The following is an 18,973-nucleotide window of genomic DNA, read 5'->3' on the forward strand; positions in this document are numbered from 1 at the left end:
GTACTGATTTATCCTGTTTAAGTAAGATCTGAAAACTAAACATAAATCATATTAGCCATGACATTATTAAATATATCTAACAATCTCCCCTAACTTGTAAATTAGCATAATATACAAGTTTAATAGATATTTGATGATGTCAAAAACATTAAGTACAAATGCATGAGAATTAGACTAGATAACTACAACTTACAGTCCTTAAAGCTTTACCAATATTTAACTTCTGATAACAGCTTCAGTCTGTACAAATATCAGAATTTAATCAGTTGTAGATCTTTATTTGGCTTCATCTTCTGATCTCTCTAAGGTCAGGAGTTGTTCTGAGATAGTTCTTTAACAAACATTTCTCAGCATATCTAAGTTCATCAATCATCCTCCTTTTAGCATCTTTAAGCTCTGCAGTATCTTCACCAATTTGAAAGATTGCAATTCTGAGATCATTAATCTTAGCTTTTTTCATATCCTGATCCAGTCTGATCAAATATGCCTTATCAGACTCAAGATTGAATTCCACAGCCCTGTAACCCAGAAAGGTAGTTATAATCTTAGCAGTGTTGGGCTTCATTTCAACTATATCACCCTTGTGATCTCTGTACTTTGGAACATATGTGCTGTCAGACATAACAGAATAAAGCCTTTTCTGTCTCTGAATCTGATCCTTCAAATAGTTTGCAGCACTTCCTGTCAATCTGTCATTCACTTGAAGTAAGAATAGTACATGCTCCAATTCTTCAAAATACTTCAATGGAATGGCATTTTGCCTTATATGATAAACCCTACCATCTATCATGAAGTACAACAAGATGTGTTCTTTCAAGTAGGTATGGTAAACCATTTGTACAGATTCCAGTTGATTCAATCTCTCAGGAGTTGCTCCAATACCTGGTTCACTCAAGGAAGTTGGATCATTGGTAGTGTTCTGTATTCTTCTTTCATCAGCACTTCCCAATCCAGTTTTATCTCCTGCTTCCTTTCCAGTAACTACTCTTGCTTCAAAACCACTTGCAGCAGTCTTCAAAGGTTGCGTCTGTTTTGCTTTAGTGAATCCTGGTAGGAGTGTCTTTGATCTATCTTCTGATATCAAGTTAACTTGACCTATGTCAGAGGTTACTTGTTTCTTCGAAATATCAGAACTTACTGTCTCTTGACTCTAAACAACTTGAGCTATGTCAGAGGTTGTCTTAAAAACTTTTCTTGAAGTCAGAGCAAGATCATCCTTTTCATCAGTGATTTCTTTATTCTCAGGAGGCACATAAACCTTGATATGTTCACCAACCTTTTCTTTACCCTTGGATCTTGGATCTATTTGCGGTTGTGATTTAGCCAATGTTGCTTCAGTATTTGTCCTTTCTTTTATCATAATGCCTTTGAGTTTTGGAAGTGTCTTCTTACCAGAAGCTTCAGATTTAGATGTGACTTTCTCTGATTTAAGTCTGGCTTCTTCTTCCATTAAACTCTCCAAGTCCATTCCTGGATTTTCCTGAAGAAATAACTGTCTTGACATTTTTTCATCAAGATCTAAAAGTTCATCAGAACTTTTCCTCTTACTAGTAGCAGAACTAATTATTTTCCCAGTATCAGAACTTGTCATGTGACTTGTGATTTCAGCTTTTCCTGATGAGAAACCTCTACCTTGACTATGACCTCTACCCATTCCAGAGTTTCTGTGATGCCCTCAATCTCGGGGTTAGGAAATGAGGACTCACACACCTCTAATCTAATAACTAAATACGCATAAACCCCGATTTCCTAGTAACAGGATCAACAGGATAAAGTATGAGACAAGATTACAACTACCAATCACAAAATATAACTTACAAACCCGAAATACTATTAAATAAAAAATATCGATTCCGGCTGGGAACCGACAGATAACCCATTGTATCTTTATACACTTTTTTCTAGGCGCGAGCTCACTCATAAAAACCACTACCTGCTCTGGCAACCGGAAGCCCTCAACACGGTAGGGACCACCAGGTACGCTCTTACGAGTAGTGCGCCTAAGCCTGGCCATCTTCTTGCTTAACTGCTATGGTTAGATTAAAACAAAAGAAAAGAGTATAAAACTCAGCAAGTAACTATATAGCAGTTCTACAATATCAAATCACAATATACTTTGAACAAACTAGGGCATTCTACTTTAATTAATCTAGGTGGCAGATTTCCATTTTTTTTCTTTGGGATAAGGAAAGGTATCTGAAGAATAGTAGGGCTTTCAAGAAACAAGGCTCGAAACAAGACGAAAGCCGACATTCATCACAATACATTATAGGATCAAAATAGATCTTTCGATAGAGGAAAGCAACAGTATTTCAAGATATAGAATCAATCATATGATCAACAATTTCAAGAATCAGGGTTCTCGAGCTTTAAGCTCCACAATGACAAAATCAACTCTTTTCAAAGCAATATAAACCATTTTCATTTCAAAAATCAATTTACTGAAAAAAGTTTCAGTTCCCTTTTAAATACTCAATTAGAACCCTTGATTGGATCACTTTATCTTTCCATTTCATTATATACGGGTGATCAGCCCGTATCGACCTCCATTCTGGTCTTTAAGGTACTAATCGGCATAATTTCAGCCTTAAATTGGACTAGTCCCACTAGCCTCTTACCAAGACTGGACTAGTCCCACTAGCTTCTTACGTCTCAATCCAATCCATCAGGAATTCATTTGGAAAACCTTTAGTTGGAAAACAAATAGGTTTTCTAAAATTCATTTTATCATTACCAAGCATTTGAAATCATTCGGACTCTTTCAAGTCGAAACTCATTCTTAATTCAGATTTTAAAGAAACAAAGTTCAGGGAGTGAATCAAAGATACGCAAGGAACAATTCACAAGAATTATGTATCAAGGACAACAAGGCACTAAATAAGAAAGATCAACATTGACTTAGGGATCAATATGGTGATCAAGAGAATCAGGGTATCATTAAACAGAGTTAAGATAATCAATAGGTTCAATATGATTCTTGGCATTATAGGTAACTTGAACAGAAAGGTCAGGTTATCAATAAGTGAAATCAATAGGCTTATCAATAACAGGTTATCAAGAACAGAGATTCTTTAAATTAATAACAGGGTTTCATAAAACATGGGTCTCATAAAATAAGGGTTTCATGCTTAAACAGTTCAATACTCTACATGGTATGAACAACATTTCCTTTATAATCATTTACACAAGTAATCAGAGTTACTTGCCTGAATTTGCTTTCCTGAGGGTTGAACTACTGCCACCTAGTAAATCCTTTCCTTTCCTAGCCTGAATGCCCTCACGCTCCGAATCTATAATAAAACCAAAATCTTAATTAGATTCCCAACTCTCGTTCTCGGAACGATCACACTTTACGATAACTCGATTATATCCTTGACTCGAGCATACGAATATAGCTTATACATATAAGCACATAGCACTTAGCACATAGCACTTAGCACATAGCATAATCCTTTCTCGTAGCTTTTATATCCTTATATACTTAGCAATCAAAGCGTACTCGCTTGACCTTGGCTATGTCTCAAATCACACTAACACGACTCTCTTTTATGAGTACAAGACTTATTTACAACCAAACATTTACGTGCATAACTATCACTTATATTAATCAACTTAGTTCCCTTTTCTTTTGCTCCTTAATTCTAGCCACAGACTATAATCAAGCAACAAATTCCTAAATATTTACTTATACAATTTCAGTCATCCTTTTAATCACAAAAACCAAGTAATTTGACTTTCATTCCTTATGGCCTATTCGGCTTTACACAAAATCCACCAAATACCCACTTTAACTCACATACATACACACAACTCATTCAAAGCTATTAAAGTATCATTCTTCTTCATTTTAATCATAAAAATTCGAACCAATCATACATACTTGCGCGCATGCAATTCAATTTTAACTTATCATGCTATCAAACACTTTATCTTTATCAAGTAAGCCAACTAAGTTTCTTAACACAATCGATTTTCACCTAAATCATAACATGCATCCATTCATTCATCAAATTAGTCCCTTTTAACTTAATTTAATTCGGCAAAACTCAATTTTACTTCTCAAGGACAAATCAATGACATGCACATCTTGATCCTTTTTAAAACTAGCATGCAATCACTTTTAGGCCATTTATACTTAGTGTTTACCAAGTTTATCTCACAAAATCAATTTCCTTTCTTATTAATACCAAAAATTCAAACTTAAACTTAGCATGCAACAACAATTTCATTCCTTTTTAATCTAATCACAATGCATCATCATTTTAAACAAGTTAACTCAAATCAAACAACTTTAAAGATTAAAACCATTCGGCCTTTTTCAAAAACAAACATGCAACTTGATATTCTTTATCCTTGAATCACAAATCCACCTATATTTCAACATCAAATCAATAACTCATGCATTTCAACACAATCAACTTGATTCCTTTAAAATAGTAAGGGCCATTCGGCCTTTTAATCAAAACATCACATGCAAACATAAATAAGTGATCTTAAGGTTCTAGAGCTCAGTTATTTTTAACATCATAGCTCACCACCGGTTCACCGGAGTTCATCACCAGTGGCGGTGGCATCACGGTGGTGCCCTCATTCGAGGGTTTCCAACCATGAAACCCCCAATTTCTTAACAAAAGAAATGCAGCAACACCACATGCAATCTGATTTCAGCACAAAAATCACAGAACAGGAACTAATCAAGCAAGCCCTCGGTTATCGGCTCAAAACCGAACTTAAAAACACACACACACACACTTTGCTTGCAAGCACAAACACACACATGCACATGAATTAAAGCTCTTGTATGGAATAAGGTTGATGATTCATGGTGGGTTTCAAAGAATTAGAGAGGGAGAGACAATATACCGAGAGAAATCAAAGAGAGAGAGAAAGAGAAAGAGTTGCCGAGAGAGAGTTGTTCGAGAGAGAGAGAGTGAGAGTGAAAGAAAAAGAGGAGAGAAAAGAGTGAGTGCATGGAAAGAAAGAAGAAAATGGGGAGGAAGGAGTAATTTATACTCCCCCAACACAAGGGCAAAATGGTAATCTAATAACTCCCTTTTTAATTTGCACTTTCTTTCTCTTTTTACTCAAATGCAACGAAATTCAAAATAAAAATATTTCTCTCTCGGAAAGTCGAGGATTATTGAAAATGAAAATTTTAACACGTAGGTCTCGAAATTAGCTTTTTATCCATTACTCATAATAAAAATTTGAGCGAACGGTTGATTTTATATGAATTTCGCAATCTTGCTTTAATAAATACATTTTCCACATAAAATCAATTTAAAAATGCAAAGATCAACAATAAAATTCACTTATTATTTTTAAAAAGTCTCTAAGACCTTTATGAAGATAACAGAACAAATCCCATGTTTTTATCCTTCTCGGGTGATTTTATAAAAATGCGCGAAGGTTAATTAAACCTTTACTTAAATCACATAATTCCTTTAAAATTCACAAAATTGACACAGAACACATAGTCATGCATACAGTCAAGCAATCACACATATACAGTCATAAGATAACTTAGGTCGGATTATAGAATCTAGCCCTCTTTAATCTTTATCCTCTTTTACGCGTACCGGGTCACGTTCAGCCTGACGGCCCGACGCTCAGCGTTTCGATTACGCTTCTCATTTTCTTTACCAATCAACACGTCTCTTAGGACAAAATACTTTATTTATTCATTCACTTCACATATAATTCACATTTTATATTATTTAATTCCATATTAGGACGGGTTCCGTTCTACCTGACGGCCCGACACCACAGCTCGACTTCTAAGCTGACTCTTTAAATTGGAACGTTTTTATCCACACTCCTAAACTCTAGTATACGGATAAGACAAATAATCATCACTTAGTCACATAATTATAATCTCATCACATAACACATACTTTATTTTCTTAATTACGACGCAAAATTCTCAGTCATTATAATCTACCCTCCTTAAAAGGATTCTGTCCCCAGAATCTAATCTAAGCAAACAGATGGGGATACTTTTCTTTTATTTCGCTTTCTAATTCCCAAGTCGATTCTTCGACTAACGGATTTCTCCACAACACTCTAACTAGAGGTACAACTTTATTTCTAAGCGTCCTTTCTTTTCGATCCAAAATTCGCACTGGTTGTTCTACATAGGATAAATCTGGTTGGATTTCCACTGGTTCCAACTTGATCACATGGCTCACATCAGCATTATACTTCTTCAGGAGAGATACATGAAACACATTGTGCAGATATTGCATTTGCGGCGGCAGTGCCAATTCATACGCCACTTTCCCAACTTGTCGCAATACTTTAAATGGTCCAATGTACCTTGGACTCAGCTTTCCTTTCTTTCCAAATCGAGTTAAACCTTTCCAAGGAGATATCTTCAACAAGACTTTGTCTCCAGTTTCAAATTGCTCATCTTTTCGTTCTTGATTCGCGTACTTTGCCTGTCGGTCTTGAGCTGTAATTAATCTCTTTCGTATCATTTCAACCTTTTCCTTCGTTTGCTGAACTAGCTCTGGGCCAATTAACTTGCGCTCACCAACTTCGTCCCAATAAGTAGGGGATCTACACTTTCTTCCATACAACGCTTCATAAGGTGGCATTCCAATACTTGCGTGATAACTGTTGTTGTAGGAAAACTCAATTAAGGGCAAATGATCGTCCCAATTTCCTTTGAAATCTATTGCGCAGGTTCGCAACATATCTTCAGTCGTCTGAATTGTCCTTTCACTTTTTCCGTCTGTCTGCGGATGATATGCCGTACTCATTTTCAATTTCGTTCCCAAATGATCATGGAATTATCGCCAAAATCTCGAATTAAACCTTGGATCTCTATCAGACACGATAGATACATGAACTCCATGACGCATCACGATCTCATCCAGATACAGTTTGACCAACTTCTCTAATGAAAACCTTTCATTTATCGGCAAGAAATATGCTGACTTGGTCAACCGATCGATTACCACCCAAATCGCATCGTGATTTGACTTGGTTTTAGGTAATCCTACCACAAAATCCATCGCGATATGTTCCCATTTCCATTCAGGTATGTCCAGTGGCTGAAGCAATCTGCTTGGCCTTTGATGTTCCGTTTTAACTCTTTGGCACGTGTAACATTTACTTATCTATTCCGCAATTTCCTTTTTCATGTTTGGCCACCAAAAATTTTCTTTCAAATCCTGGTACATCTTCGTACTCCCAGGGTGAATCGAAAATCTCGAGTTATGCGCTTCTTGCAAAATCTCATGCTTTAGTTCCACAATATTAGATATCCAAATACGTGAGTTAACACGGTATATCCCTTTTCCATCCTTTTGAGCTTTTGTTTCTTCTCCCGTCAACTTATTCTTTTCGCGATTCATCACTTGCTCTTGACAGCATCGAATCTTTTCTAAAATTTTAGGTTGAAACAGCATTGCATAAATAGCTTCATCTCCACATTCTGGAGTCTGCACCTCTATTTCCATCTTTTCAAAGTCCTTGATTAATTCTTCCGATGACGTTAACATATTTAACCTTTCCTTTCGACTTAAAGCATCAGCTACCACATTTGCCTTTCCAGGATGATAGTTTATCGCACAATCATAATCTTTGATCAATTCCAACCACCTTCTTTGTCGCATATTCAGTTCTTTCTGGGTAAATATATACTTTAAGCTCTTATGGTCCGTATAAATCTCGCACTTTTCTCCGTACAAATAATGCCTCCAAATCTTAAGGGCAAATACAATTGCTGCCAATTCCAAATCGTGCGTTTGATACTTTTGCTCATGCGGCTTGAGTTGCCTTGACGCATATGCTATTACCTTCCCGTGTTGCATTAACACGCATCCAAGTCCTTTATATGAAACATCACTGAATATTACAAATTCCCCTTTATAATCTGGTACTACCAACACTGGGGCGGTTACTAATCTCTTCTTTAACTCTTGGAAACTTTCCTCACACTTTTCTGTCCAAATAAACTTCTCGTTCTTTCTCGTCAACTTTGTCAATGGAACGGCAATCTTTGAGAAATCTTGCACAAATCTTCTATAGTATCCGGCTAATCCCAGAAAACTTCTGACTTCCGTCGGAGTCTTGGGTCTTTCCCAATTCATTACAGCTTCTATCTTGGCTGGGTACACTTTAATTCCTTCTTTATTGACTACATGACCAGGGAATTGCACTTCCTTTAGCCAAAATTCACACTTTGAAAACTTCGCATACAGCTTCTCTTTTCGCAGAATTTCCAAGGAAATCCTCAAATGCTCCTTATAATCTTCTTCCGTCTTGGAGTAAATCAGTATATCGTCGATAAACACAATCACGAACTTGTCCAAATACTGCTTGAACACTCTGTTCATAAGATCCATAAATGCAGCTGGCGCATTCGTCAAGCCAAATGCCATCACCAAAAACTCATAGTGTCCGTATCTTGTTCGGAATGCTGTCTTGGGTATATCTTCCGCTTTGATCTTTAATTGATGATACCCAGATCTTAGATCAATTTTTGAAAAACACGAAGCTCCTTTCAATTGGTCGAACAAGTCGTCGATCCACGGTAGAGGGTACTTATTCTTGGTCGTCAACTTATTCAGCTCACGGTAATCGATACAGAATCGCATGCTTCCATCCTTTTTCTTTACAAACAACACCGGTGCACCCCACGGGGATACACTCGGTCGGATTACTCCTTTGTCCAACAACTCTTGCAATTGAGCTGCCAATTCCTTTATTTCAACCGGCGCCATGCGATAGGGATCTTTCGATACTGGTTCCGTACCAGGAGCCAAGTCAATCGTAAACTCGATCTCTCTGTCTGGAGGTAGTCCAGGCAATTCATCTAGAAACACGTCCGGAAAATCTCTTACTACCGGAATATCATCGATCTTTACAGATTCTTTCTCCACGTCCACGATGTGAGCCAAATAAACTTCGCATCCTTGACGTATTAATCTTCTCGCCTCAATAGCCGTTAGAAATTTCTTCTCTTGCCTCTTTCCTTTAAATATCACTTCCTCACCATCCTTGGTTTTTAACTTCACTTCCTTACTTTTACACTCTATTTGCGCCTCTGGTTTCACAACCAATCCATTCCTAGTATAACCTCAAATTCTCCTAACTTAAAAGGAATTAAGTCAGCAGAAAAATGCCGACCTTCTATAGACACATCACAATCAGGACAAATCTTAATAACAACAACTTTCTCTTGATTTGCTACCTCTATAATCAAATTAGGCTCTAGAGGGTACGCAACACATTTTACTTTATCAAGAATACTTTCAGAGATAAAAGATCTAGTTGCTCCAGAATCCATCAAAACTTTTACTTCTACTGAGTTTATAACAAGCATACCTACTACCATGTCCACCTCTTGCACCGCATCTTTCATTGTCATGTTAAAGGTTCTAGCCCTGGGTTGAGCGGATGGTGCTGGGAGAGACGGCGGTCCAGCAATTCTGATAACATTAGTCTTCTGCACAGGCTCCTTACAATTTCTAGCCATATGGCCCACTTTACCACACCTGAAACAGGCCAAATCAGGTTTCCTTACTCCATTTGAACATTCTGAAGAATAATGCCCCTTCTGGTTGCACTTAAAACATGTTATGTCCAGCTTATTACACCTCCCCGAGTGTCTCTTTCCACAGTTCATGCATTCTTGCATCTGGGGTCTGCTATCCTTTCCCGGTTGTCCAGCTTTCTGGAAACGGTTCTTCTGAGCTCCATTCCCGGGTCTAAACTTCTGGAACTTTTGGTTCTGACCTCCACCATTCTTCCCAAACTTCCCTCTGAACTTTGAGCTTCCTTGCTCTTGCTTAGAGCTTTCAAACTTCCTCTTTCTTCCTTCATTTTCTATTCGAGTAGCTTCCCGCTCACCTTCCACTATCATTGCTTTCTGAACCAATGCAGCATAGTTCTTGATCTCCAACATTGCTATTTGACTCCTAATCCACGGCTTAAGTCCCTGCTGGAACCTCTTAGCCTTCTTTGCTTCAGTATTCACGTACTCAGGTACAAACCTTGACAATTCTGAAAACTTCACCTCATATTCTGCCACCGACATTTCCTCCTGTCTAAGATCCAAGAATTTCATCTCCAACTGATCTTGCATATAGCTTTCTAAATACTTTTTCAGAAACATCTCGGTAAACTTCTCCCAAGATAAGTCTTTGCCTTCCAACAACGCCTTAGACGACTCCCACCAGAAACTTGCTTCATCTTTCAGATAATAACTTGCGTACTGAACTTTCTTATCATCCTTAACTTCGGCTAATCCAAAAGCTTTTTCCATCTCTCTCAACCACGACTGTGCTTTAATTGGGTCTGGCAAACCTAAGAACTCTGGGGGATGAACGGATTGAAAGTGCTTGAAATTTCCAACTTTTGGGGCCACAGGTGGTTGCAAAAGCTGAGCAAGTCTGCTCATCATGGTGGTTTCTGGGTTTATTTCTGGGTCTTGGGTGGGAATTTCTTCTTCTTGGTGATATGGTGAGTTGGCCATTTCTTACAAACCTGATTGAGCAATTATTTAGCAATACGATAGCATGGCATGTATATATTTAACAACAGTTTCTATGAAATCTCTTTTGTGGGTTTTAAGTTTTACCCAATTTGCACATGCAATCCTATTACTACATAATTCTCATATCAGTGTTGTTTTATCATGGCACGAAATAGGGTTTTATGATCTTTAAACATGGTTATATGAAAACATGGTTGTATTTAAAATATGGCATTGAGAACAGTTTATAAGATAATCAAGGTGCACAAAGGAAAGCAAGATAATAGATTTATTTAATCAATAGGTTACATAGGGAATATTCTGGATATTAAGGTTCAGAAACAAGGTACAATAAATAGCAGGGTTAAACAGAGGAAAAACTGGAAAACATCCCCCTATCTAACCCTAACTTCCAACTACTACTACTACACTGGTCTGAAATACAACGAGATAAATGAAAAAGGGATCCCGGCATCTGACCAAGTACCCCAAAGCCTACCGACGCTGAAAACAACAATAACAATCTACGGGCTCAACCAACAGTCCCGTCTAATAATCTAGAATCTCTCTCAACACAACCAACATCCAGCGAATGATCTTATGCAGCCTCCGGGCCTCAGCATCAGTATCACTAGTGGATGGTCCCTCATCCAATCTCCTCCTGGCAACCTGCTCCACCAACCGAATCCTAGCTCTCTACTCCTCCATCACCACTGAAGTCCTCTGCCTAAAGTCTCGAATCAACCTATCTACCAAAGCTCCCAACTCAGGAATGCGGGAGTACACAAAGTCTCGGTCCTGGGCTAACTTGCCACCAACACTGACAGGAACAGTCTTAGGCATCTCCGACTCTGGCTCAGGGGCAGGGGTCTCTGAATCAGGCCTCAGGGGTGAAATCTGCATGGGGATCTCACTACGCTCAGAAGGGTCCTCCTCTGGGTCTGAACTAACATACACAGGTTCCTCTGGAGAGGGTGGAACGGGGTCCACAGGGGTACCAGTCAAGCTAATCTCTGAGTCTGAGTCACTACCACTACTAGGATCCTGAGAGAAAACACAAAATAGCAACCAAGAAACAATGTTAGGGTTAAATAAAGCTTCCAGCTAACTCACACCCTAACTCTAGTTTCCACTTTACCAATCAACACTTCCCTTAGACTATACCTTAATAGTCTAACACAACTCTACATGAGTCGAACTCTCTCACGATATAGATATATTCCCAAAATACCCCTTTTTTTAAAACCTAACTTGTCTCAGGGACTAGATCCTGTCGCTCTGATACCAACTTGTGACGCCCTCAATCTCGGGGTTAGGAAATGAGGACTCACACACCTCTAATCTAATAACTAAATACGCATAAACCCCGATTTCCTACTAACAGGATAAAGTATGAAACAAGGTTACAACTACCAATCACAAAATATAACTTACAAACCCGAAATACTATTAAATAAACAATATCGATTCCGGCTGGGAACCGACAGATAACCCATTGTATCTTTATACACTTCTTTCTAGGCGCGAGCTCACTCATAAAAACCACTACCTACTCTGGCAACCGGAAGCCCTCAACACGGTAGGGACCACCACGTACGCTCTTACGAGCAGTGCGCCTAAGCCTGGCCATCTTCTTGCTTAACTGCCATGGTTAGATTAAGACAAAACAAATGAGTATAAAACTCAGCAAGTAACTATATAGCAGTTCTACAATATCAAATCACAATATACTTTGAACAAACTAGGGCATTCTACTTTAATTAATCTAGGTGGCAGATTTCCGTTTTTTTTTGGGATAAGGAAAGGTATCTGAAGAATAGTAGGGCTTTCAAGAAACAAGGCTCGAAACAGGACGAAAGCCGACATTCATCACAATTCATTATAGGATCAAAATAGATCTTTCGATAGAGGAAAGCAACAGTATTTCAAGATATAGAATCAATCATATGATCAACAATTTTAAGAATCAGGGTTCTCGAGCTTTAAGCTCCACAATGACAAAATCAACTCTTTTCAAAGCAATATAAACCATTTTCATTTCAAAAATCAATTTACTGAATAAAAGTTTCAGTTCCCTTTTAAATACTCAATTAGAACCCTTGATTGGATCACTTTATCTTTCCATTTCATTATATACGGGTGATCAGCCCGTATCGACCTCCATTCTGGTCTTTAAGGTACCAATCGGCATAATTTCAGCCTTAAATTGGACTAGTCCCACTAGCCTCTTACCATGACTGGACTAGTCCCACTAGCCTCTTACGTCTCAATCCAATCCATCAGGAATTCATTTGGAAAACCTTGAGTTGGAAAAACAAATAGGTTTTCTAAAATTCATTTTATCATTACCAAGCATTTGAAATCATTCAGACTCTTTCAAGTCGAAACTCATTCTTAATTCAGATTTTAAAGAAACAAAGTTCAGGGAGTGAATCAAAGATATACAAGGAACAATTCACAAGAATTATGTATCAAGGACGACAAGGCACTAAATAAGAAAGATCAGCATTGACTTAGGGATCAATAGGGTGATCAAGAGAATCAGGGTATCATTAAACAGAGTTGACCAAGATAATCAATAGGTTCAATATGGTTCATGGCATTATAAGTAACTTGAACAGAATGGTCAGGTTATCAATGAGTGAAATCAATAGGCTTTCAATAACAGGTTATCAAGAACAGGGATTCTTTAAATCAATAACAGGGTTTCATAAAATACGGGTCTCATAAAACAAGGGTTTCATGCCTAAACAGTTCAATACTCTACATGGTATGAACAACATTTCCTTTATAATCATTTACACAAGTAATCAAAGTTACTTTCCTGAATTTGCTTTCCTGAGGGTTGAACTACTGCCACCTAGTAAATCCTTTCATTTCCTAGCCTGAATGCCCTCACGCTCCGAATCTACAATAAAACCAAAATCTTAATTAGATTCCCAACTCTCGTTCTCGGAACGATCACACTTTACGATAACTCGATTATATCCTTGACTCGAGCATACGAATATAGCTTATACATATAAGCACATAGCACTTAGCACATAGCATAATCCTTTCTCGTAGCTTTTATATCCTTATATACTTAGCAATCAAAGCGTACTCGCTTGACCTTGGCTATGTCTCAAATCACACTAACACGACTCTCTTTTACGAGTACAAGACTTATTTACAACCAAACATTTACGTGCATAACTATCACTTATATTAATCAACTTAGTTCCCTTTTCTTTTGCTCCTTAATTCGAGCCACATACTATAATCAAGCAACAAATTCATAAATATTTACTTATACACTTTCAATCATCCTTTTAATCACAAAAACCAAGTAATTTGACTTTCATTCCTTATGGCCTATTCGGCCTTACACAAAATCCACCAAATACCCACTTTAACTCACATATATACACACAACTCATTCAAAGCTATTAAAGTATCATTCTTCTTCATTTTAATCATAAAAATTCGAACCAATCATACATACTTGCGCGCATGCAATTCAATTTTAACTTATCATGCTATCAAACATTTTATCTTTATCAAGTAAGCCAACTAAGTTTCTTAACACAATCGATTTTCACCTAAATCACAACATGCATCCATTCATTCATCAAATTAGTCCCTTTTAACTTAATTTAATTCAGCAAAACTCAATTTTACTTCTCAAGGACAAATCAATGACATGCACATCTTGATCCTTTTTAAAACTAGCATGCAATCATTTTTAGGCCATTTATACTTAGTGTTTACCAAGTTTATCTCACAAAATCAATTTTCTTTCTCATTAATACCAAAAATTCGAACTTAAACTTAGCATGCAACAACAATTTCATTCCTTTTTAATATAATCACAATCCATCATCATTTTAAACAAGTTAACTCAAATCAAACAACTTTAAAGATTAAAACCATTCGGCCTTTTTTAAAACAAACATGCAACTTGATATTCTTAATCCTTGAATCACAAATCCACCTATATTTCAATATCAAATCAATAACTCATGCATTTCAACACAATCAACTTGATTCCTTTAAAATAGTAAGGGCCATTCGGCCTTTTAATCAAAACATCACATGCAAACATAAATAAGTGATCTTAAGGTTCTAGAGCTCAGTTTTTTTTAACATCATAGCTCACCACCGGTTCACCGGAGTTCATCACCGGTGGCGGTGGCTTCACGGTGGTGCCCTCATTCGAGGGTGTCCAACCACGGAACCCCCAATTTCTTAACAAAAGAAATGCAGCAACACCACATGCAATCTGATTTCAGCACAAAAATCACAGAACACGAACTAATCAAGTAAGCCCTCGATTCTCGGCTCAAAACCGAACTCAAAAACACACACACATTTTGCATGCAAGCACAAACACACACATGCACATGAATTAAAGCTCTTGTATGGAATAAGGTTGATGATTCATGGTGGGTTTCAAAGAATTAGAGAGGGAGAGACAATATACCGAGAGAAATCAAAGAGAGAGAGAGAGTTGCCGAGAGAGAGTTGTTCGAGAGAGAGAGAGTGAGAGTGAAAGAAAAAGAGGAGAGAAAAGAGTGAGTGCACGGAAAGAAAGAAGAAAATGGGAGGAAGGAGTAATTTATACTCCCCCAACACAAGGGAAAAATGGTAATCTAATAACTCCCTTTTTAATTTGCACTTTCTTTCTCTTTTTACTCAAATGCAACGAAATTGAAAATAAAAATATTTCTCTCTCGGAAAGTCGAGGATTATTGAAAATGAAAATTTTAACACGTAGGTCTCGAAATTAGCTTTTTATCCATTACTCATAATAAGAATTTGAGCGAACGGTTGATTTTATATGAATTTCGCAATCTTGCTTTAATAAATACATTTTCCACATAAAATCAATTTAAAAATGCAAAGATCGACAATCAAATTCACTTATTATTTTTAAAAAGTCTCTAGGACCTTTGTGAAGATAACAGAACAAATCCCATGTGTTTATCCTTCTCGGGTGATTTTATAAAAATACGCGAAGGTTAATTAAACCTTTACTTAAATCACATAATTCCTTTAAAATTCACAAAATTGACACAAAACACATAGTCATGCATACAGTCAAGCAATCACATATATATAGTCACAAGATGACTTAGGTCGGATTATAGAATCTATCCCTCTTTAATCTTTATCCTCTTTTACGCGTACCGGGTCACGTTCAGCCTGACGGCCCGACGCTCAGCGTTTCGATTACGCTTCTCATTTTCTTTACCAATCAACACGTCTCTTCGGACAAAATACTTTATTTATTCATTCACTTCACATATAATTCACATTTTATATTATTTAATTCCATATTAGGACGGGTTCCGTTCTACCTAACGGCCCGACACCACAGCTCGACTTCTAAGCTGACTCTTTAAATTGGAACGTTTTTATCCACGCTCCTAAACTCTAGTATACAGATACGACAAATAATCATCACTTAGTCACATAATTATAATCTCATCACATAACACATACTTTATTTTCTTAATTACGACGTAAAATTCTCAGTCGTTACAGTTTTCTTGATCATCCTTTTCATCATCCTTCCCTTTCAGTGTCTTATCAGTTTTGCATTTGGACTTAATTACTTTCTCCCCCTTTTTGGCATCAGCAGGTAATAGAAGAGAGACAAGCAATTCCACTGAGGCTTGGATTTCATTAAGTTGAGATTGCTGAGAAGCTTGATTTTTCAGAATATCATCAATCTGAGCTTGTTGGGTCTCTTGAGTCTTCTCAATATAAGCAACCTTGTCAAAGGTAGGTTGGAAGAACTCTTTCTTATCAATCTTTTGAACTTGTTCTTGCTTCATGAATTCTTCCCTTAAGATATGTAACTTTGCATGAGTAGTTGAATGGAGACCTTGTAAATGTTTAGTACTCAATGCAGTGACTTCAAGCTGTGTTTTGAAATCATCAGTATTTAACAGTTCATCAGCTTTTGTCAAGTGCTCAGCCAGATTCTGTGCAGATGGAGCACAGGTGACTGAGTTCCATTCCTTAGTCCACTCCTGTCATGTAGGAGTTTCACTCCAAGACACTGGTGCTTCTCTTGTAACAAACTTCTTAACAAGTTCAGATTTAAGAACAGTTTGTTGAGGGGCATGTGCTGAAGGACCTGCTTCATCAGCATCTGTATTTGGAGCAGCATCACTAGTATCTCCAGTATTTACAGTATCAGAACTTACAGAATCAGTATCTTCTGATAAAAGAACAGTATGAGTAGCAATGGAGTCATCAGCAGCATCCTCTAATTGCTGATCTAGTTCCAAGTTCTGATTAACAGCCATATCCTGATGCTCACCTATATTCTGATCATTAGCATCTAGATACAGAGAAGGTGTAGTAGATAATTCTGGAGTTTGAGCAGCATCAGTAACAGGTGTTCTTGATGGATTAGTTGCTGTTGGAGCTTTTAAGCAAATTACTTCAGGCACAACCAAGGTCTGCATATCAATATCAGCACTTGTGCCTGTATTAACAGGAGATACAGTCTTTTGAACAAGAGACACAGATGGTGTGTTGGCCTTTTCATTAACAGCTTCCTGAGTTGGAGTTGATGGAGAAGTAGTGACTGTAGCAGATTCCTTTTCTTGTGAGATCAGAGAATCCTGATCTCCTTCTGTTATGGATTTAAAACTAATATATATAATTGATGTGTTTAATAATAAGGAACGTGAGCTCCAAGGCTCGATTTGAATGCTCTTGTGTTTCGTGACTCAGTATGCCTTAACAAGATGCCTACGTACCTTGCTGATTGCCAAGGATCAAGTCAAAAAACGTAGTTCTGATCTGTGGGATGAGGCCCCTTAATATAGATGTTGGGAGTCCTTGAATTGGACTTGGTATAGGAGACTTGGTGGGCAAGTCTCATAATTAGAATGGACTTTGGAGTCCTAGATAGTAGGAAACTGATTCCTTATCCTTTTAGGTCCCCTTGAGGCTAATCTGTAAGGATTTATATCCTTATCGGGACTCTTCTCAATAGCTGATTTTTCCCTTATTAATTAATTACGAAATTAATTAATAATCAGGGTTTTTGGGGCTTCTTTGTTCCATCAGGCCTGATCTGGTCCATCAGGCCTGATCAGCATGTTAACCTTTCCGGTCTGAATGTCATACATCTTTTTATTGGGCCTAGCAGTCCACACCTTGTACAATTAATGCAGTATTTAATTATACTATCATAATTTATTTATCCCTATCATTTGCCCCCCAACTTTTGGGAAACATTGATTAGGTTTCGTAGAAGTTAAGTCTATTTGTTCCCTTACAGGGTTTCATTTTTCCGTAAAGTGTGGAGCGACCTACACATTTACAATGAATTTTCCTTTTATTCAGGAATTATCTTAATTTCCAGGAATTTTTCCCTTATTTCCGGGATTTTTCCCTAATTTTCTGGATTTTCCCTAATTTTCCGGGTTTTTCCCTTGATTTCTGGATTTTTTCCTAATTTTCTGAGATTTTTCCCTAATTTTCCGGGGTTTTTCCTAATTTTCTGGGATTTTTCCCTAATTTTCTGGGATTTATCCTTAATTTCTGGATTTTTCCCTAATTTTCTGGGATTTTTCCCTAATTTTCCGGGTTTTTCCCTAATTTTCTAGGATTTTCCCCTAATTTTCTGGAATTTATCCTTAATTTCTGGATTTTTCCCTAATTTTCTGGGATTTTTCCCTAATTTTCTGGGATTTATCCTTAATTTCTGGATTTTTCCCTAATTTTCAGATTTTTCAGATTTCCAGCCCTTTTTCGACCAGGATCCTAGTCGAAATTTCGACCTGGATCCTAGTCAAAATAGGGCTAAGCCTTGCCATCCTGGTCGAAGGAATTCGACTAGGATCCACGACCTGGAATTCGACCAGGATCCTAGTCGAACTTTCGACCTGGATCTAGGTCGAAAACTCCCCCACTTTTTAGCTCCTGGTCTTGAGCCTCGACTAGGATTTCGACCAGGATTCTAGTCGAAATTTCGACCTGAATCCTGTTCGAAAATTCTTTGATTCTCTTGCTTCCTGGTCGACGGATTTTGACTAGGATCCACGACCTGGAATTCGACCAGGATCCTAGTCGAACTTCGACCTGGGTTTTTAATCCCCATTCTTGAGAGATGTTTGGTTTATTCGACCTCATTCCTGGTCGAAGTTTCGACCTCAATTCAGTCCTATTATTTCCGTTGTTTTCGTGTGTCTAGTCGAATAATTTCGGGCAGAATCCATGACCTGGAATTCGACCTGAACCCTGGTCTTTTTGACCCGTTATTTTTGGGTGCCTGTTCGAAAGTTTTCGGGCAGGATTCACGACCTGGATTTCGATCTGAATCCTGGTCTTCCACTAGCCTTCTTTATTTGGCTTTAATTTAAGGTATTGTATTTTCTAAATTCCAAATCCTAATTGGATTTGGGCCGGGCCTTCTTTATTGGGCCTTATTGGGTTTTTTCCAAAAATCTTCCTGGGCCTCTTTATTGGTTTCCAAATATTACTGGG

The sequence above is a fragment of the Apium graveolens genome, chromosome 10 (assembly GCF_009905375.1).
Source record: "Apium graveolens cultivar Ventura chromosome 10, ASM990537v1, whole genome shotgun sequence".
Classification (NCBI taxonomy): domain Eukaryota; kingdom Viridiplantae; phylum Streptophyta; class Magnoliopsida; order Apiales; family Apiaceae; genus Apium; species Apium graveolens.